Source organism: Malus domestica, chromosome 14, assembly GCF_042453785.1.
Source record: "Malus domestica chromosome 14, GDT2T_hap1".
NCBI classification, from domain to species: domain Eukaryota; kingdom Viridiplantae; phylum Streptophyta; class Magnoliopsida; order Rosales; family Rosaceae; genus Malus; species Malus domestica.
The window spans coordinates 3,911,158-3,933,337 of record NC_091674.1 but is presented as its reverse complement, the minus strand read 5'-3'; the positions used below and the strand labels follow the sequence as shown (position 1 = coordinate 3,933,337).

General features: G+C 37.7%; 1 long non-coding RNA gene across 4 annotated transcripts; it reads left to right on the top strand.

Moving 5' to 3' along the window:
* Positions 1-756: 756 nt before the first annotated feature.
* LOC103430981 (uncharacterized) lies at positions 757-9,506 on the top strand. Of its 4 annotated transcripts, XR_011575609.1 has the most exons (6): positions 757-981; positions 1,578-1,800; positions 1,950-2,005; positions 2,130-2,261; positions 3,241-3,350; positions 8,939-9,506. It is a non-coding gene; the product is annotated as an uncharacterized lncRNA (long non-coding RNA). The 4 variants fall into 4 exon arrangements; XR_003768607.2 differs by lacking the exon at positions 8,939-9,506 and having other exon boundaries at positions 759-981; positions 3,241-3,386; XR_011575610.1 differs by lacking the exons at positions 3,241-3,350; positions 8,939-9,506 and having other exon boundaries at positions 760-981; positions 1,953-2,005; positions 2,130-2,505.
* The last annotated feature ends 12,674 nt before the right edge of the window (positions 9,507-22,180 follow it).

The window sequence follows — 22,180 nt, the reverse complement described above, 5'->3', positions numbered from 1 at the left end:
ACAACTTGGGAACCCTACCACTTACTACTACGATCTAGTAGGATTTCTCTTCATTTGTAAGTGAGAGATGTCTTGGGTTCAATTCTTGCCAAAGGAGAATTTGAATCACATTCTTGCTATCTCATTATGAGGCTAAGCTGACCTCCTCATTCGTAGTGTAGTGTAGATTATATCAATTAATAAAAAATAAAAAAAACCTTGGGAAACCTGCTTTTCCCTCCAGTTGTTCTTCTCTTTGGTTTTTAGGGCAGTGAAATGCCGCTTTTGCCCATTGCTTCCACGCGTCTGTCATCGATGGATCCTCTGTTCGGATTGTGTGTTCTCGATTTTTCTTTTGCTTTCCGTTGCTTTCTCACATCTCTCTGACAGATCTCTCTTCTGCTGTTCTCGGGCTTACTAAGGGCTGGTTTGGTATTGCTGTGCTTTGAAAAAAAACTGCTGTGAGAATAAGCGGCTGTGAAAAAAATCAGCAGAGTGTTTGGTAAACTTTTTTGTAAAAGTGCTTTTGAAAAAAAAAGTAGCCTGATAGTGGGTCTTTTCATTAAAGGAGCACTGTAACTTCGTGTGCTTTGAAAAAAAGCCAGTTTTCCAAAGCTACAAATAGCAGCTTCAGCTTTTTCCTTTGATTTCAGCTTATTCTCACAGCAACTTCCAAAATAAACCCTTTTTTTTTAGTTTACCAAACACCTAAAACCCTCACAACTTTTTTTCACAGATATTTTTTTTTTTAAGCACCTCACTCCCAAACCACCCTAAATCTCGCCCTTCGATTCCAACAAGTGCGAACAATCTCGCCCCTCAATTCTCTTCATAATCCTCCTTTTCCACGTCTCTGCGCCCATTCGCCTGAACGAAAACCCGGATCCATTGCTTCCTCTGAAATCAAACCCTAATTTTGCCCCCAAACGAATTGGAACGCAGTCAAACTCGATTTCTAATTCGAGTTGCGCCGATTCTAGGGATCTAATCTGCCATTTCCAGGTGAGTTTTGCATGTTTATGAGCGTGTAGGATTTGGGTTAATAAATTTCCTTCTCTGTCAACCTCTACCTCTATCTGCTTATTTCAACATTTTAGTTCGGAAATTGAAATATTGAACTGGATAATTGGAAGATTTGGGTTTCTTTGAACTTCGTAGTCTCAAAAGCGTTTTGGGTTTAAGTTTTATTAATTGGTTAGCGAAAATGGGGCACCAGTTCTTCAAGGGCTTCTTTGAATTGGTGCTGTGATATATAGTATAGGGTAATTAGGGTTTATGGGTTTCTGTGCAATCAGGGTTTCTGGGTGCTGTGATACATAGTTAGGGTAATCAGTAGTACGTAAAAGGGGTTTCTGGGTTTCCATCAAAATATAAAATTGAAGTAGAACACCAGGAATACAAGTAAAGGAATGTTCTTGATTGAATGAAGTGTTTTTCTGGGCTGAGATTACAAGTGGAAAGCAAATGGATTTCGACCATTTAGGGTTTTATGAACTGACCTAAGGAGTAAAGCTAAATAGTTAAGTTCTCCTGCAATTTTTGTTTCTGGGTTCCTTCAAAATTTATTAGTATTTTTGTATGAAATCTGATCTTTTCAGCTGGCGGGCATTGTTGTTCCATGTTAAGCACCAAAGAAACGCAACTGAATTGTCTTCCATTTTAAGGGTATTATAAAAATTGTATTATCAAAGATGTCCCATCCTTGAGCGGATACAATTTTGGTTATCAAGGATGTCCCCTCCGGTTCATGAATCCCCATATGGAAGAGGACTTGGGCTGATGCCCCATCCAGCATTAGCGAGGACCTTCTCATAACCTCAGGTACATTCTATCTGCTTTAAATTTGTGATTTAACTGCTGTGTTTTCTAGCAAATTTACAGAGAATAGGCAAGCTCAATTCGGGCCAGATTCTGTCAAATTAGGCGGTCATTAGCCATTCGTTCCTAACCCTCCCTCCTATGTGGTATAGCAGTTTCAGATCGAAGCTCCATCCTCCTTGCTTCATTTGTAATACACACAGAGAAGGTATTGCAATCTCTTCTCTCTTTATCTATTTATATTGTTTATTCAAATGGTTTGGTGCTATGATTCCTCTGTTTGTGTATCACGGTATAGATTCTTGATTTATAGTAGTTCATTTCTTTTGCAGTAAAGGGCAGCAAATGCTTTCATACTTATGCCAGATTCTGTCTGATGGGTGATGAGTCCATCAGGATCGGTCGTAACTTTCCCCAATGGAATGGGCTTATCAGTTATATTCGACTCGAAGCTTCGCAGGTAGGTAAGAGCATTTGAAAATTCTATATACTTATTTCTATGATTATATGTATTTTTTTTCCCAAATCTAGATACAGCTTCTTTTGCTGTCACACGTGATGCGACCCTTCGGTCTCACTAATGTCATTCCATATAATTAAATAACGTTAAACACTCCTACCTGTTAATTTTCTTATTTTTTTTCAAGTTACCTTTGTAAGGTATCAAAACTATAATTTTTCTACAGCAAATAAAATTCTTTCCTTCACTATGGTAGTTTTGTTTAGATTAATTAATGTTACACTGATGCTAACTCAAGTTTATACACTGCTAGAAAGTCAAATTGTAATCCTGCAGCAACGCGTGGGCATTACTAGCTAGTATGTACTACGAAGAGGTGTCATTTTAAAGTTCTCTTATATGTATTCTCAAAATAATTAAACTCATATTTATGGCATTTAGTCATTTTTTTAAGTTGATTCATCAAATTTACATAAATTCCATGAAATTTGAAGTTTCTCATCCAAACATAATATAAGTGTAAGTAAAAAAATTTCAGCAGCAACCTATGATTGGAGTCTGTTAATATGACGATTTACTTGCACTATGGCAGTAGCTGATTTGGGCTAAGTCACACAATGAGTCTGCTATAATAAGTTGATATCGAACCATCCATGTACGAGATTCGAACATAAAACCTTAAACTTACAAGTGTAGAGAAATAGTACTAGATAGTAGTAATAAGTGACGTGATTGGAGAGTAATTTATAGGGTTAATAAGAGGAAACCAATTAGGTTTGTGATGATGCAATTGCGGCTGTACTAATCTAACTGTTAAATTCAATTGATATTGGAGAGCGCTTTGATGACCATCAATTCCAAATAGATGCGTCATGCATGATTCACTTTCAAATGGGTGTATATATATGTTCACAGCTTGAGTCCCTTAAGTGTTCGTTTTAATCATGAGACTAAATATCTTGGTGAATGAAACTTTTCCCAAGGGAACAATCGACTACGGAAGTGATGACCTTTCTCAAGTCCCTGTCACTTGGGAACTACGAAGGCACGTACATTGAAAATGCAAGTAAACAAAGGGTATCACAAACTGCAGGTGGGTGTTTTAGCCTTAATGGTTATCTTAATAAAAGAGATTAGTGGTTTGAACGGAGAAAAAGTACAAGAACCACTCAAAATACTACCACTATAGATAATAGATCCATGCTTAGTCACTTTAGTATTACGGTCTAGCAGTATTCTTCTTTACTTGTGAGTGAGAAGTCTTAGTCTTGATTCTCACCAAAGGCGAATTTGAACTATATTATTGCTAGTCCATTATGTAGCTTAACCCACTCCTTTACTTCATTAATATAGATAATTTAGTTTATTCCAAAAAAAAAAAAAAAAAAAAATAGATGCATGCATGCTTAAAATGTTAAGGCTTATTTCGTCACTCAGCAAATAAGAATTCGAAATTTGTCACCATATCCACCTTAGACATTTAATAAAGAATAATTTACATGAAGGGTTTAAATCAAACCATTTACGGTAATTCTTAAAAAATAATAAAAGCTTGAACTTTTCCAAAAATGATGGCCCATGGATTAGTAGGGTTAGTTACTGGTTAGGCGTGAAATGGTGCTGGATCGTTTTGCATTATATATCCTGGATGAGAATGAGAATCCTCTCGATTTTCTTTGTGAGGATCTTGAGAATCTTACAATTATATTCATTCATCGTATATTGTGTGGTTAATTTTTGTTAAGTACTGTTTATATTTAATTTTAAATAAAAAGATTTACAATGATTTATAGTTGTACGATATACGATGAACATATATGATTGAAGGATTCTCAAAATCCTCATAAAGAGGATCAGGAGAGGATGCTTATTCCCTGGATGGATTTGAGCTGCATGACAGCTGCAATGCAACAGGTCCAAATCTTTGATTACCATAAAATCTAGGGAGTTTTAGCAAAATACTCATGATACTGTTCACTTTTAACGAAAAATCATATTTTAACCTTTTCCTGGTACTATTAACTACACTTTTATTTATCAATTTTCATTAAAATTAAATTTTTTTTTTGAACTTTTCGTTAGTTTTCTTTAAAATCTATAGGTTAGGATATCCTAAACCCTCACTCGAGCAGAAAGTGATTGGAATTTTCAAAAACAAAAGCATAAAGAAAACTTGCGAATGATGCGTGCATGCAAAAAGGGTAGATAAGTCTACTAGGAGTCCTCAACTTGACTAGTGTGATAAGACTTTCCACTTCAATTTATTCAAACTCCTCATTTTTTTAGTGTAAAAATATATCGTTGTACCAAAAAAAAAATATATGTATATATATAATTTTTTTTTAGTACAATGATATATTTTTATACTAAAAAGATGAGGGACTTTCCACTTCAATTTATTATGTAGCCAAACTCCTCATCTTTTTAGTGTAAAAATATATCGTTGTACTAAAATATATATATATATATATAGGAAATTGTTATTAGCATTTCAAAAATCACATTCTACACTCCAAACTTTTTATATTAGGAAAGAAAAATATACTTGTGAGAGTGTAGAATGAAATTTTTGGAGTGCTAATAACACTTATATATATATATATATATATCTTAGACTCTAAATATTAATAAAAAATTATAAGTATAGCATGGATTCTTAATATCAGTCAATAGCTCACAAAATTCTGGTATTAAGAAGTAACACTATATTTGGATGAAGAAATTTAATATTACTAAGGAATTTTAAAATGACGGGAATTTATTTTATAGAATTTGTGATTTTTCTTATTTGGTTAACCTAAGAAACATTGTAATTGAATATAGAATTTGTTATTTTTAAACTCTCAATCATAAAAATTGGGAAATGACACCTATTTACATGGAATTTAAACTTGGGAATTGGAGGTCCCAAATTCCAAGTTTTTTTTTTTCATACGGAAATTCTAAATTTTTATGTTTATGAATTCAAACAAGGGAATTGATGAATATCAGTTTATAAATTCTGAATTTTATCCAAATTCTAAATGTATTTCACTCGTTAAAACATAATGCAAGGGTAATTCTATTGGCACCCCCACAAACTAGTGAAAACACCCCATTCAATTTTTCCTTTTAAAATCCTAATTTTACCCATAAAAATTAAAATTAAAAAAAAAAAACAGAAACCCGGCAATGAGCCACCGCACTGCCGGCGACCACCACAACAACCCTTTCACTGGCGTACAATCACCCACCCAACCAGGTCCTACCTCACCAGTCCTGGCGATACCACTGGTCATTTTGTCCCCAATCTTCACCTCAATTTATAATGTTTCATTCATTTGGGAATGCATAACATGATTGTTTTTTTGTTGATTTTGTGTCCTATTTGCAGTTTATTGAATTAGCTTTGGAATTGAGATGGTTACGTTAGGTAAAAATCCATGTCTACCGTCCGCTTGGCTAAATACAGATAGAAAGAACGAAGGATAGAAATAGAAAGGAGGAGATGTCGTCGGCCGGTTGAAGATTGGGGGTGGGTGGTCGACGTTGAGAGGTGGGTGTGGTGGCTGACCCTACTGGGGTTTTTAGTTATTTGTTAGTTTAATTAAGGTTAATATTGGAAGTTCAAGAGCTAAACATCAAATATGGGGTGGTTTCAGTAATTTGTGGGGTCCGTATTATTAACTACATTGTAAAAGATGAAGAATTGGTACAAAGGAAGAGGAAGATGATAGAGAGAACCATAAAGATTGTATTGATTAAAATGGATAAAATGTATACAAAAGAACTTAAAGAAATGATAGCTAAACAATCCCTTATATAGCCATATAACCTAATTACAATAATACCCCTTTCTGTTATATCAGTTATTACTCCCCCCTCAAACTGAACTCTGAAGTATCCAAGTGAAGTTTGAACTAGCCAAGAGATCTGGGAAAGATGCAACGGCACCCAATCGAAGTAACGTAATGACAGTTTCCTCACTTCCAAAATAGGACGCCCAGTGAAGCCCTGGTCTTCCGTGAGCATCTCTAAAATTTGCAAAAATATGGACTGATTTTGTATTGAAGAAGCCACTTAAAATGCTAATCCAGTGCCTCATACCACTCATCAGTGCCATGGTCAACACCACAACGATCTTTAATTACAGTATCAAATATGCCAAAAACAGCAGGAAGTGCAGGAAGAATGAAGTCCCAAATTGTCATATTAATCTTCACACGTACATAAAGGCCCAAAATAACATCTTCCTCCATCATATCAACTGACCCATTTAATGTACAGAATTCGGAAAATAATGGCGACAGAAGAACTCTTCTCAAATATACGTGAATCTGCAAGATTGCAAGGCTTTCCTGATTGTGAATGAGCTTAGCAAAACAATTAAATCTGGTCTTGATCTGAACATATCCAACTAGTTTTCGATGGTGAACTGAGAATCCATAGTTGACACTGCTAAGAAACTAAATCTACCAAGGAGAATGACACTCCCAAGAAACTAAACTACCACGGAGAATGACACTCCAAGAAACTAAATCTACCAAGGAGAATGACACTCCAAGAAACCTAATCAGCCAAGGAGAATGACACTCCAAAGCACAACACAAATCTCAAACTTCTACTAAAAAATACCAAATAAGGAGACTGACACTCCATGAACACAAATCATACTGCAACTTAGGAGAATGAAACTCCAAATCATACGGCAACTTAGGAGAATGAAACTCCAAGATTCATAGAAAGAATGACACTTTCTTCTTTAAATTGACAAGAAAACTAATACTTGCAGAGATCAACACATTAAGATTCTACCAAAAAAGCTCCAAATCCTCACTTCAATAAAATCTCGAAAGTACATCAAAGGCCACAGCTTTAAGAAATAAGCAACAAACAAAACCAGTAAACGAATTCACCTGATTTACCAAAATCGCACCACCAAATCTCCAAACAACCATACATCGCCGTTTCAGATCACCAAACACCCAATCTTCAAGCAGCACCCAAACCAGTGGAAGTCTTCACCAGATCATCAGAATCGTAGAAACTCCCACACGTTGTTGATGCAGAAAGAATAACACTTTCTGGAAAGATTGACACTTTCTTGACTACAAAACTTCGTATTTCAACACATCACCATATCCAATACAATATATGCAGATGAACACAAACACCCAAATCAACTCATATATCCCAGATCAATCAGAAATATCCCACTTCAACATCTTGAGAATTTAGCAAAAAACAGAGAACAATGGTAGAAAGATCAGCAGAGAAGAAGAAGAGGACTTTGTATATTTCGAAGAGCGTATGAGATACAATACAATTCCAAATGACTGCTATCAACACTTCGATTATCTATCTCACAACCCATATACCAGAATTCATTTACCAATTCAGAAGAACACATAACCAAAATCCCCAAATCCAATTCGAGAAAAGAACCCAGATGCAGAAAATATGAACAATATCACCTGATACGAATCAGATTCCGGCAAGCGTCCGCCAGAGTGCCACCGCTGGCGAACTCCAAAACCAAGAACCAAGTTGTAGAACTTCGAACTCCAGAACCAAGAACCAAGTTGTAGAACTTCTCGCCGTTCTCGATTGAGTGATCGGCGGCGAAGCAGCAGATGATTTGTGGGCAGGAGCCGATTTGGTCGAGGACTTGCTTCTCGTTCTTGAGTGAATCAGAGTAGACGCCTTCACGGCCACTAGCGGCTGAAGATGAGAATATGGGTTGATGGGTTTTGCTGTGTAGATGGTGACGAAGCTTCCCCGACCGATTTCTTTACCGCGAATCCACTCCATGGATGTAGGGAATAAAGAACCATCGAGCAGCTAGAGAACCCAGAAGAAAACCCATTTAAGAAAACCCAGAAGAAAAATCCAAAGACCAAACAAAAGATAAGAACTATGAATACGCGGAAATGAAAGAAAGTAATGAAGAAAGATAGAAGCGGAAATCAACCACCAAGATCCATGGCGTGAGCCTTGGTGGCTCTGATACCATATTAATTACATTGTAAAAGATGAAGAATTGGTACAAAGGAAGAGGAAGATGATAGAGAGAACCATAAAGATTGTATTGATTAAAATGGATAAAATGTATACAAAAGAACTTAAAGAAATGATAGCTAAACAATCCCTTATATAGCCATATAACCTAATTACAATAATACCCCTTTCTGTTATATCAGTTATTACGTATAAAAGTACCCAAGAAGTAACTGATCGGTATTAAAAAGTTTTTGAGAAGATACCCTTGTTTAAACTTGGTTTTTATTTTGTTAGTTTTGGTTGTTACGTAGTATTATCGTCTAATAATATTTTTCTTTATTTGTTGTTTGAATTTCGTAAATAACAAATTTGATCCCAATTTGTTTATCACATCCCTCACTAGGATTACAACTAAAACGAGAGACGTCTTCACTGACATGGGAGAAATTAGTCCCTGACTCTAGGATTGCATCTCAATCTAGGAAAAGGTTCGATGCTTTAGTGAGTCTGCTTGACTGTGACCACGGATAGAGTGAAATTTTCCCATAGCCTCTCTGGATCCATAATGGTTGGATAATTGTGGCTTACCACCAATTGTCCATGATGAGTATATTTTATATTATATATTTAACCCTATTCTTAGTATATTTTAGCTATTATTTTAGAAGAATTTTAATACTTTGAATTGTATTTTCAATATAGGTCTTTTGACTTCCTTTGGAGCAAAACATGATCAAATGGAAGAATTTTAGAGTAATTCCAATTGGAGGACATTCGTGAGTCACTTAGCTTGATTGTGTCAAAATATCATATTTTTCCACCAAGCTGTTATTCTCTAGCGATAGAATAAATGAGCAATGCGTGGTGGTGGTAAAGTGACGTTTCGGGCTTAATTATGAGTTTTGGAGCCCAAGATGACCTATTTTGGTTTCGGGCCCTTCTGGAGATGTGTTCAGAACGTTCTGATCTTTAAAATGAGCTATCATGGGCTAGATTTGGAGGATATTTGAGGCTAAAACGTGGCTGGACAGTTCCCTTACCGATTCTCCTAGCTTAATTATGACTTTATTTTCTAAGATATTTTATTATTATTTGGTTTCCTAGTTGGAACAAAAGACTATTGGTTGCCTGTGCAAACGATGTTCCCAATTGTATTGTGTATCCTGCCCATAAAGAGAGCGATGCATTTGAGATCAAGCACCACATGCTTGAAATTTTACCAACCTTTTGTGGGTTGCCAAATGAGGATGCAAACATACATATTGCAAAATTCATTGTGGGCTGCAAAAATATATTAATCAGGGGGTTTTCTGCCAAGGCTATCAAGCTACGTCTTTTCTTTCACCTTAAAGGTTAAGGCGGAAACAGGGTTATTCACTCTACCAGCTAATAGCATTACTACTTGGCAATAATTACATACAAAGTTCCTGAACAAGTATTATCGAGCATCTAAGACATTGAATTACAAAAGAGAGATTATGACATTCACTCAAAAGCCTAATGAAGAGTTTCATGAAGCATATGAGAGATATATAGAGATGTACATGAAGTGTCCACATGCTAATATTGATTCAGGTACACAAATGAATATTTTTTTCAATGGGCTTAATCCTACATCTAAGAGCCATGTTAATACAACAATTGGAGGATCGTTGTCAAATAAATCTGCAAGAGATGCGTTTGAACTGTTTGATATGATGGCTGCATAATCTCAACAATGGGCAGCTGAACATTCACAGAAAATGGGCATTTTTGAGTTGTCAGCATATTCTCCTAACATGTCTGCACAAATGGAAAAAATGGAGAAGATAATTGATGCAAAGTTTGACATTATTTTACAATAATTAGTTAGTTCTACACAGCAGCAACTACCTGTAGCAACAGTTTGCACTATTTGTAGCATGGCTATGCACGACATAATGGGCTGTCCGCATAAGGAGTCTTACTCGGAGCTAGTTGAGCAACATGTTAATATGATGAACAGTTGTTTGGACCCAATTTTACATTATCAGCCCGTGCAATCAAAGCCGTTGAGTAAGCATAGCTCCAACTGTTGGATAAAAAATGAAGATGATTTTGTTATTATTAAACGATAATATTATGATTTTTATCATAATTATCTTTTAGTGATTTATCTTGACATTTTCTTATGAAAGATGAAAATATATCTCCAACTAGAAACATTGTAGCACAATTCGAGCTGAGTTGGATGTTTGGCGTGTGGATGTGTGGTTTGGATCGGTTTTGGTGGACAGATATGCATGCATACGATAAGGGTGAAGTAAAAATGGTGATAAGATGGCATTGGCAACACAATCTGATTAGAATCATAGGGATACATGGTCTTCATGCATGCTTTGGGTAACTTGTAGATGTGATTGTTTTGGGAAGTGAATTGCCGTGTGTGACCTTCTAATTAATTCATGGATGGGATTGGTGCACGTAGGATTTATCTAGGGGTATGTCAATTATATGTTTTACCTTTTAGAGTTTAGGTGGATAAAGGAATCATCATGCATGCACGCGGTTTTTGGCGGAAGGTTATTCTACATGCATAGATAAAGGTTCTGATGGTGGAAAAAAAGTATCATTGAATATTTTTGGCAGGATGCCAATAATCCAGCTCATCAAGATTACGTCAGGTTGCAGGGTAACACAAGTTTTGATTGATGCGATAAGACGTGATGATAGCAGCAAATAAAGATTCAGAGTCATATTGCAATTAGGATTGGTTAATGCGACTTGGGCATGCAGATTTCTATAAATACCAAGCGGCAAACAACTGAAAAAGACCCATTCAATTCAACACACAACTGCCCTGCGCAAATTCTCTCAACAACCTTGAGACTTTTTCCTTTTTTTTTTTCGCTGACACACATTCAGTTTGGATAAACAGCACTGTGAAAGCAACCGATGATATTTTCAGTCGGCATAGATAGCACTGTCACCGTAGAACCAGCCGGTCTCGCAACATCTTCAATCGGCATAGATAGCACTGCGTCGAGGGTGACTGGTTATCTATCCAAGTCTCGGTCGAAAAGGATTCCCGCATCCTTATTGGTGGAGGTCATCTCATTAGCCTTCTTGGCGAATTGAGGTGTTACAGTTTATTAGGCTCGGCACATTGCACGCCGAGTTAGTTTATGATTGGATACTCTCAAGTGTGATTTAGAGTTCAGCATTTCGACGGCCGAACTACGTTTATTGTTAAGACATATATCTGCTTTGAGTATTTGTGCCCTTACACTTTGGTGTCGATTCGGCGTGAGTTTACTCTGACGAATACAATCACTGTGACCGAATCCGACGATGATGATTTGTGAGCTTCGTAAGAATAGTAGCCTTGTCTTCAGGTTCGAGAACCCAAGAGGCCAAGATGTGTTCCTTCCTCGGTCGCAATCGCAAGATGCAGAAGTCAGCCGCGCATTCATCACAACATCAGCATATTTTTACTCATCGGCCGACGAGTTGGCATGCCCTGCATTCAACCGAAGGACGTAGTTAGCTCATATTACTCGGCCTGCGCGCCACGTAGGCTTGGTAGTTTGTAGGGTCAACAACAGTTATCAAAGGCCTAGGAATGATGCATATGCAAATCAATACGATGCATGATGGAGTGATTATCCTAATTTAAAATGGGGTGACAATCAAAATAATGCAAGACCATTCTAGCATGCATAAAAACCTTTTGTACCGCCCAAACCATCTTTGGATGATTAACTTGCTAAATTGGCAGCATCAACTCAAACATTTGTAGATGGCAGCAATTAAAGATTTCAAAATGTTGAATCATCAATTAAAATCTTAGAGAAACAATTTGGGTAGCTAGCTGCATATATTTTAGACAAAGAAAATGGCCGATTTCCTAGTTAAACAGTGCCTAATCCAAGAGGAACATCAGACTGTAACGTTGTATGGACTTTACAGTGTGGTAAAGGTTATGACAATTGTGAAAAATGCACTAAAGAGGATTAGTCAGCAGTGCAAATTTTTGCAGAAACAGCAGCAGAACTCACAAATTCTGCAACAAAACAGAATATGGCCGGTGCATAAACTATCTCAAAATAGGTTTCTGAGCGTGCTTATAACCCTTCATTGCCATATCTTGAATGTTTAATTCATAAGGCAAGAGATTAGCAACTTAAGGATTTTATGCAGACATTATCCAAGGTTCAGATCAACATTCCATTGCTGGATGCAATCAAGAAAATTCCATCATATGCTAAATTTTTGAAAGAGGTTTGCAACAGCAAAAATAAACTTACAGATTTGGACAAGGTTGTCTTGACAGAGCAGTGCATCGCAGTTTTGTTACAGAAATTGCCACCTAAGATAATATTTCTTGTACTATTGGAAATTCTGATTTTAAGAGTGCTTTAATTGATTTAGGTGCAAGTATTAATTTGATGCCTTTTTCTATTTTCCAATGATTAGGACAAGGAGACTTAAAACCTACATTAATTATTCTTTAGCTAGCTGACCATTCAGTGACTTATCCTAGAGCCATTATTGAAGATATAATTGTTAAAGTTGATAATCCTTATTTACCGGCAGATTTTGTTGTGTTAGACATGGATGAAGACCTAAAAACGCCCATCATTTTGGGGAAACCGTTCATGGTAACAACTAGGACTAATTGATAAGGAAGCCGAAACACTAACTTTACGAGTTTAAGATTAATCTGTTGTATTTTATCTGTTTGAGGCAGTAAAACGTCCTGCTGAACAGCAAGACTGTATGCACATTGATGTGTTAGACAATGTGGTTTAAGATAGTTTTCAGGCCAGTTCAAATACAGATTAGTTGCTGAATGTTTTAAGCGGGGTTATTGGGACAAACTCTAAAGATGAAGGGGTTCTTGAGTACATTTGTGCATTGGATAGTCTGCCAACACAATTGCCAAGGTGGAGAAATGTTTATAAGAGTAAGGGGAGCATAAACCGCCCCTTCAACTGTCCAAACAGCAACCACCAAAATTGAAGCTGGAGCCTTTGCTAGAACATTTAAAATATGCACATTTAGGGGCTGCAGAAATGCTGCCAGTTATTGTTACAGTAGATTTATCTCAGACGGAAGAAGATAAATTGCTTCATGTTTTGAGAAAATATCAGGATACATTGGGATGGACAATTGCTGACATCAAGGGTATTAGCCCAGCAATATGTACATAATTTTAATGGAAAAAAACGTGAAGTCAATAGTAGATGCTTAACGCCACCTTAATCCAATTATGAAAGAAGTTGTCTAAACAGAAGTTATGAAATTACTTGATGTTGGTATGATTTATCCTATTTGAAACAGTTAATGGATGAGTCCTACGCAGGTTGTGCCAAAACATATTGGAATTACAGTGGTTAAAAATGACAACAATGAGCTTATTCCTACACGTTTAACTACATGCTAGCGTATGTGTGTGGATTATAGGAAACCAAATGCAAGTACAAGAAAAGATCACTTCCATTTACCATTTATTGATCAAATGTTAGAAAGATTGGCTGGTAGGGCTTTTTATTGTTTCTTAGATGGTTATTCTGGGTACAATAAGATCCCAATTGCAATAGAGGATCAAGAGAAGACAACCTTTACATGCCCATTTGGGACGTTTGCTTATTGGAGGATGCCATTTAGGTTATGCAATGTACTAGCTACTTTTCAACGTTGTATGATGAACATTTTTTCTAGCTTGGTTGAAAATGTTGTGGAAGTTTTTATGGATGATTTTTCTATGTTTGGGGATTCATTTGATCAGTGCTGAAAGAATTTGTCATTAGTTCTTGAGAGATGTCAAGAAACAAATCTAGTGCTAAATTGGGAAAAGTGTCATTTCATGGTGAAACAGGGCATTATTTTGGATCATTCGATTTCTAGCAAAGGCATTGAAGTTGATAAAGCCAAGATTGATGTTATTGCAAAGTTGCCACCCCCTACATCAGTAAAAGTTGTTGGGATCATTTTTGGGACATGCATGATTTTACCATCGGTTCATCAAGGATTTCTTTAAGATTAGCTGACCTTTGTGCAATTTATTAGCTAAGAACACACCATTTAATTTCTATGAGGCTTGCTTAGAAGCGTTCAACAAGTTGAAATCACTCCTAGCTTTGATACCCATCATTGCTGCACCATATTGGAGTTTACCATTTGAATTGATGTGTGATGCATCATATTATGCAATTCAAGCAGTGCTTGGACAGCGAAAAGACAAGCTTCAACATGTAATTTATTATGCTAGCAGAACTTTAAATGATGCACAGTTGAACTATGCTACCATCGAGAAAGAATTGTTGGTTGTAGTGTTTGCTTTGGAAAAGTTTCGTTCTTATTTGATTGGGGCAAAAATTATTATTTATACAGATCACGCTGCACTTAAATACTTGTTGTCTAAGAAGGATGCAAAGCCTAGGTTGATTCGTTGGGTTCTTTTACTTGAAGAATTTGACTTAGAGATTAAAGATAAAAAGGGTAGTGAATGTGGTGGTTGGCCATTTACCAGATTAATTATTCTGACAGCTATAAAAGAAGATTCCCTTCCATTGAGTGAGAGTTTCCTAGATGAACAGCTAAACAACTATTTGCTGTCCAAATTAATACACCTTGGTTTGCTGATATTGTTAATTATTTGGCTAAGGGTGTGGTGCATCCAGATTTTTCGTTTAAGCAGAAAAATAAGTTTTTATCTGATGTAAGGCATTATTTATGGGATGAACCATACTTATATAAGTATTGTTCAGACTAGATTATTCGCATGTGCATTCCTGAGGCTTAATAGGAAAGTGTTTTATGATTTGTCAATCATTATGCATGTGGGGGACATTTTGGGCAGAAAATGACAACACAGAACATTCTGCAGAGTGGGTTATTTTGGCCTACAATTTTTAAAGATGCAAATAATTGGTGCAAGGCTTGTGACAGATGCCAAAGGGTTAACAACCAATCTAAAAGGAATGAGATTCCCTTGTAAAATATTTTAATTGTTGAATTATTTGATGTTTGGGGTATTGATTTCATGGGACCATTGCCATCTTCTAATGGGAACCAATATATTTTAGTTACTGTGGAATATGTTTCTAAACATTGCAGCACCAACTAATCAAGGATCAGTGGTCCTAAAGTTCGTTAAGGGGGTTATATTTCCTCGTTTTGGAATTCCGCGCGTTATTCTTAGTGATGGAGGGAAGCATTTTATTAATAAACCGTTTGCTAATTTACTAGCAAAATATGAGATTAATCATTGTGCGGCTACACCTTATCATCCATAGACATCTGGTTAAGTTAAAGTTTCAAACTGAGAATTAAAGCGTATTTTGGAGAAAATAGTGGGTTCTACACGTAAAGATTGGAGTTTAAAGTTACATGACACTCTGTGGGCTTACATAACAGCTTATAAGACTCCTATTGGGATGTTACTATTTCGACTCATTTATGGGAAAAACATGCCATCTACTTATGGAGCTTGAGCATAAGGCTTACTGGGCAATTAAAGAGTTAAATTTTTCATATGATTCAGCTGTGGAAGTATCGGCACTTGTTCTGTTACGCTTGTCTCCACATGCTTCCTTGTATCCTTCTCACTTGCCCTATCTGTTCCTCAGGCAGATGTGGTATCTTCTCTGGAAGCATAAGATGTTGAAGATGAGTACTCGAGAGCAATGCCAGGTAAGTAATCAGGTAAGGGGTTCCAGGCAGTCAGTTTTTGACTGGAAGCTTGATTCCAAGTGCTAACTGATTGCTCTCTTTCTCCTTGTCTTGCAGGTAAGAACAAGGCCAAAGGAAAAGACAGGGAAAAAGCATGATATGTGATACTCTTGCTTTTAACCCTGATGATACGAGATATTCTTGCTCTGGTGTAGCTTGTTTGCAGAGGTATTATCGGGAAGAAAGAAAGCTGAGTACTTCGAGAGACTTCGTTGGGAATGCCCTTTCAGATATGAGGAAGGGTTGAGCATTTTTGCAGGTCTGCCTGTCCGTTGAGGATGAAGGTCGACATATATAGGAGTCTTCTTAACAACAAGTAGTAATGCTATTCCTTTATCTTCTTGGTCATAGCACTGTAGTAGGAGCTGCCAGCTTCACGTGTTTTAACTCTGTCTGAGTACTTTGAAAAAGTGATCTGTGGTATCTAGAAAGCTGATGTTGCGTGTGAAGATTACAGACAAGCTTTATCCAAGGAGATCTGGCTCTCGAAGTTGAGAAAGTGATGCCTCTTCGGTTTTCGAACAAACGATCCTGTCGGGGATCTGGCTCTCTAGATTTGGAGAACGGTGCCTCTTCGATTTTTGAGAAAGCAATCCTGCTGGTGTCTCTTCGATTTTTGAGAAAGTAATTCTGTTGGGAGTCTGGCTCTCGAGATTCGGAGGGCGGTGCCTCTTCGATTTTGGAGCAAGCAATCTTGTTGGGAGTGTTTTCTCGAATGTGAGTAAAGGTTAGGAATTTTTGCTAGTCTACCTTGCCACGGAGCACAGAGGTTGACACACAAGGACTTTTCAATTATCCAGCAGTGGTGCTGTTCATTTACCCTTGTGGGTAATAATATGGTAGCTAAATCTTCAAAATTTATGTGTCTAAACTTTGTAAGTGTTGTTTCTTTGCTATTCTTTTACCCTTCTTGGTCATAGCGATGTAGTGGGAGCTGCAAGCTTCACGTGTCTAAACTTTGTCAGAGATCTTTGGCAAAGTTATCTGTGGTACCCATGAGCTGTTGTTGCGTGTGGAAAGTGGATGATTGAACAGTAAGATTCACGTGCTTTCTACCTCACCAGAAATCTTCAACAGATTGCTCGTAATTTCCTCAAAGCTGAGTGTGCATGTGACAGGTGCTGACAAGGCTGAGAAAGCAGGTGCCTCTTCGATTTCTGAGATCAGCCCTCGTGGTCTCTGAGCAGCCCAGCTTTTGAGAAAGCAAGCGCCTTTTCGATTTTTGAGATCGGCCCTCGTGGTCTTTGAGTAGCCCAGCTTTTGAGAAAGCAAACGCCTCTTCAATCTCTGCGGTCGGCCCTCGTGGTCTCTGAGCAGCCCAGCTTTTAAGAAAGTAAACGCCTCTTCGATTTCTGAAGCTCCGTCAAGTGTAGATTTTTATAGAGGCTGGCATTAAGTTCCAAAGCACACTTGAATCTCCACCGGTAGAAGTTCCCTTCTTGCACTTCTAAGATCTTGATTTGTCCGACCTCTTCTCTTTTCAACACATTTGAAAATGTTTGGCCTTTCCGACCGTCGTTTTGACTTGAACCTTAGTAAAGAGGCAGCCGCGCCTTCTCCAGACAACATATGGCGCATATCCTTCTTATCCCCTACTGGTCATCTTACCATTGGGGATTCTGTGATGAAGAATGATATGACCGCTGTGGTGGTGGCCAGAAACATTCTCACTCCCAAAGATAACAGAATTCTTTCCAAACGGTCTGATGAGTTGGCTGTTAAGGATTCTCTGGCTCTCAGTGTTCAGTGTGCAGGTTCTATCGAATATGGCCCAACGCCTATTTGCTCGAACCCGCCAAGTTGAATCATTGGCGGCTGAAGTGATGAGTATCAAGCAGGAGATTAGAGGGCTCAAGCATGATAATAAACAGTTGCACAGGCTCGCACATGACTATGCTACAAACATGAAGAGGAAGCTTGACCAGATGAAGGAATCTGATGGTCAGATTTTACTTGATCATCGGAGGTTTGTGGGTGTGTTCCAAAGGCATTTATTGCCTTCGTCTTTTGGGGATGTACCGCGTAATGAAGCTCCAAATGATCAACCTCCGATGCCTCTTCCTTCTAGGGTTCTGTCCAGTACTGAGGCTCCGAGTGATCACCCTCCGGTGCCTTCTCTTTCTAGGGCTCTACCGACTGCTGAGACTTCTCCTAAGCAACCTTTGTGAAGGTCCCTTCTTGTTTGTTTATTTTGACTCATGTATATGTACATATTTGTAACTTATCGGAGATATCAATAAATAAGCTTTGCTTCATTTCAACGTATTGTGTTAAATACATCAAAGCCTTCTTCACTAAGTTCTTTGAATTTTTCTTTTGTTGAAGCTTGTATGTTGAAGCTTTATGAGTGAAGCATGTAGGTTGAGGTAGTGTTCCCTTAATTTCTCGGGTGAGGAAAACTTTTCGATTGGAGACTTGAAAAATCCAAGTCACTGAGTGGGGTCGGCTATATGAATCTTAGAACACCATTGTGCTCGGTCCTGTGTCATGTCCTTCGTTAGATCCAAGTACTCTAAGTCTTTTCTTAGAGTCTCTTCCAAAGTTTTCCTAGGTCTTCCTCTACCCCTTCGACCCTGAACCTCTATCCCGTAGTCGTATCTTCTAACCGGAGCGTCAGTAGGCCTTCTTTGCACATGTCCAAACCACCGTAACTGATTTTCTCTCAGCTTTCCTACAATTTCGGCTACTCCTACTTTACCTCGGATATCCTCGTTCCTAATCTTATCCTTTCTCATGTGCCCACACATCCAACGAAGCATCCTCATCTCTGCTACACCCATTTTGTGTACGTGTTGATGCTTCACCGCCCAACATTTTGTGCCATACAGCATCGCCGGCCTTATTGCCATCCTATAAAATTTTCCCTTGAGTTTCAGTGGTATACAGCAGTCGCACAACACGCCGGATGCACTCTTCCACTTCATCAATCCAGCTTGTATTCTATGGTTGAGATCGCCATCTAATTCTCCGTTCTTTTGTAAGATAGATCCTAGGTAGCGAAAGCAGTCGCTCTTTGGTATTTCTTGATCTCCGATCCTCACCTTAACTTATTTTGGCCTCCATTTGCACTGAACTTGCACTCCATATATTCTGTCTTTGATTGGCTTAGGCGAAGACCTTTAGATTCCAACATTTCTCTCCAAAGGTTAAGCTTCACATTTACCCCTTCCTGAGTTTCATCTATCAACACTATATCGTCTGCGAAAAGCATACACCAAGGAATATCATCTTGAATATGTCCTGTTAACTCATCCATTACCAACGTAAAAAGGTAAGGACTTAAGGATGAGCCTTGATATAATCCTACAGTTATGGGGAAGCTTTCGGTTTGTCCTTCATGAGTTCTTACGGCAGTCTTTGCACCTTCATACATATCCTTTATAGCTTGGATATATGCTATTCGTACTCCTTTCTTCTCCAAAATCCTCCAGAGAATGTCTCTTGGGACCCTATCATACGCTTTTTCCAAATCTATAAAGACCATGTGTAAATCCTTTTTCCCCTCTCTATATCTTTCCAACAATCTTTGTAAAAGATAGATTACCTCCATGGTTGAGCGCCCTGGCATGAACCCGAATTGGTTGTCCGAAACCCATGTCTCTTGCCTCAATCTATGCTCAATGACTCTCTCCCAGAGTTTCATTGTATGACTCATTAGCTTAATACTTCTATAGTTCATGCAATTTTGTACGTCGCCCTTATTCTTGTAGATAGGCATCAAAGTGCTCTTTCACCACTCATTTGGCATCTTCTTCGTTTTCAAAATCCTATTGAAAAGGTCAGTGAGCCATACTATACCTGTCTCTCCCAAGACTTTCCACACTTCGATCGGTATATCATCTGGGCCCACTGCTTTTCTATGTTTCATCTTCTTCAAAGCTACAACCACTTATTCCTTCCTGATTCGACGATAAAATGAGTAGTTTCTACATTCTTCTGAGTTACTCAACTCCCCTAAAGAAGTACTCCTTTCATGTCTTTCATTGAAAAGATTATGAAAATAACCTCTCAATTTGTCTTTGACCGCGTTCTCTGTAGCAAGAACCTTTCCATCCTCATCCTTGATGCACCTCACTTGGTTTAGGTCCCTTGTCTTCTGTTCCCTTGCTCTAGCTAGTTTATAGATATCAAACTCTCCTTCTTTGGTATCTAATCGCTTATACATATCGTCATAAGCCACTAACTTAGCTTCTCTCATAGCTTTCTTCGCCTCTTGCTTCGCTCTTCTATACCCTTCACCATTTTCATCGGTCTTATCCTTATATAAGGCTTTACAACATTCCTTCTTAGCCTTCACCTTTGTTTGTACCTCCTCATTCCACCACCAAGATTCCTTTTGGTGTGGAGCAAAGCCCTTGGACTATCCTAATACCTCTTTTGCTACTTTTCGGATGCAACTAGCCATGGGATCCCACATTTGGCTAGCTTCCCCCTCTCTATCCCACACACACTGGGTGATTACTTTCTCTTTGAAAATGGCTTGTTTTTCTCCTTTTAGATTCCACCATCTAGTCCTTGGGCACTTCCAAGTCTTGTTCTTTTTTCTCACTCTTTTGATATGTACATCCATCACCAACAAGCGATGTTGATTAGCCAAGCTCTCTCCCGGTTTAACTTTATTCTATCAAACGTATAAAATTAAAATGCCTTTCTGATGAAAAATAAATAAATTAAAATGTCTCCTTTTCAGAAAGAGATCTTGTATTTGACTTTCAGAAAGAGATCTTGTATTTGACCCTAATGTACAAGTAGTAGTCTGACCGGACCCAACCAAATGCAAAGAGGAGCTTTTAGAAGAATTGGAAAACTTACTTGAAGGGCATCTTTAACCATGGTCTAAGGGGTCGCATTTAGTCTGAAAATTGCTGAAAAGATAGTGGTTTAAGACCGTTGGGTACAAAGTATACTCTAATCACACTTTATTTCTAAAAGATAAAAAGGGCAACATAAATACTCTAATTGTTTATATAGATGACATGATGGCTATCAAAGATGATCTGGATGAGAGAGCAACACTACAAACATATTTGTCTAAAGAATTTGAGATGAAACATCTCCGCTGGAGTATTTTCTAAAGATTGAAGTTTTTACATCACAAAAAAGTGTCTTCATGTCTCAATGAAAATATGTTATGGAATTGGTAATTGAGACTGGGATGCTTGCACATAGACCTGCTGACACACCCATTGAAATGAATCACAAATTGTGTTAGCAGGATGATCAGATATCGACTAGTACGGAACAATGCAAACACCTAGTTGGGAAGTTAATTTACTTAATTCACAGAAGACCAGATATTGCATAGGTTGTAAGTGATGTTAGTCAATTTATACATGGTCCTATAGTGTTGATCATGATTGTTGTGGGTCACATGCATACTGAGACTCTTGAAGTTTGCACTGGGTAAATGACTAATGTTTTCAATGCATACACATCTAGATGTGGTTGGATATATCGATGCAATTTGGCAGGGTATATACTAGATAGACGCTCTACTTCAAGTTAATTCATGGTTGTTGGACGTAATTTGGTTACATGGTGAAATAAGAAACAAAATGTAGTAGCTAGCTTCAGTAACGAGGCTGGGTACCGAGATATGTTACATGATATTTGTGAGTTATCGTGGATTTAGAATGTATTATCTCATTTGGGATTCAGACTTAAACGGTCCATGCAACTGCATTGTAATAATAAGTGTGCAAAACACAAAGTGAATTTCTTTATTGTTCATAAATTCTAATGATCAACTGTCATACATTCTTACTTAAGTTGTTCCAAACCGAGTCTTTCATAGTTGTTTTGATAGTGATATCTATGCGCTAACTTGCGGAAGAGTATTAAAGTGAGCCCAACCTAATTAATTGGGCTTAGTTGACTTACTGTAAATTAGGGTTTCATGTATTGTAACGCTGCTTGTATAGCCTAGCTACTATATAATCATAAAGAAACTCTGCCTCCAATCACTAGTAGGAAAAACTATTTGCGCAACAAAGTAAAATCTGTCGCGCAAGTGAGTTTTGCGCAACGAAAAACTATCTTCGTTGAGCAAGGATGGTGCCACTTTGTGCAATGGAGAACTTTGTCGCACAACAAAGTTTGCATGACAAAAAGAAGATAGTCGTTGAGCAAAGTCAGTAAGAAAACCACTGGTAATTTTTTTTTGGCGCAACAAAGATTTTTCCGCGACTACCTTGGGCAACAAAGGCGTCGTCGTGCAAAGTTCATTCAGTTTTTGGGTCAAAGCATTCA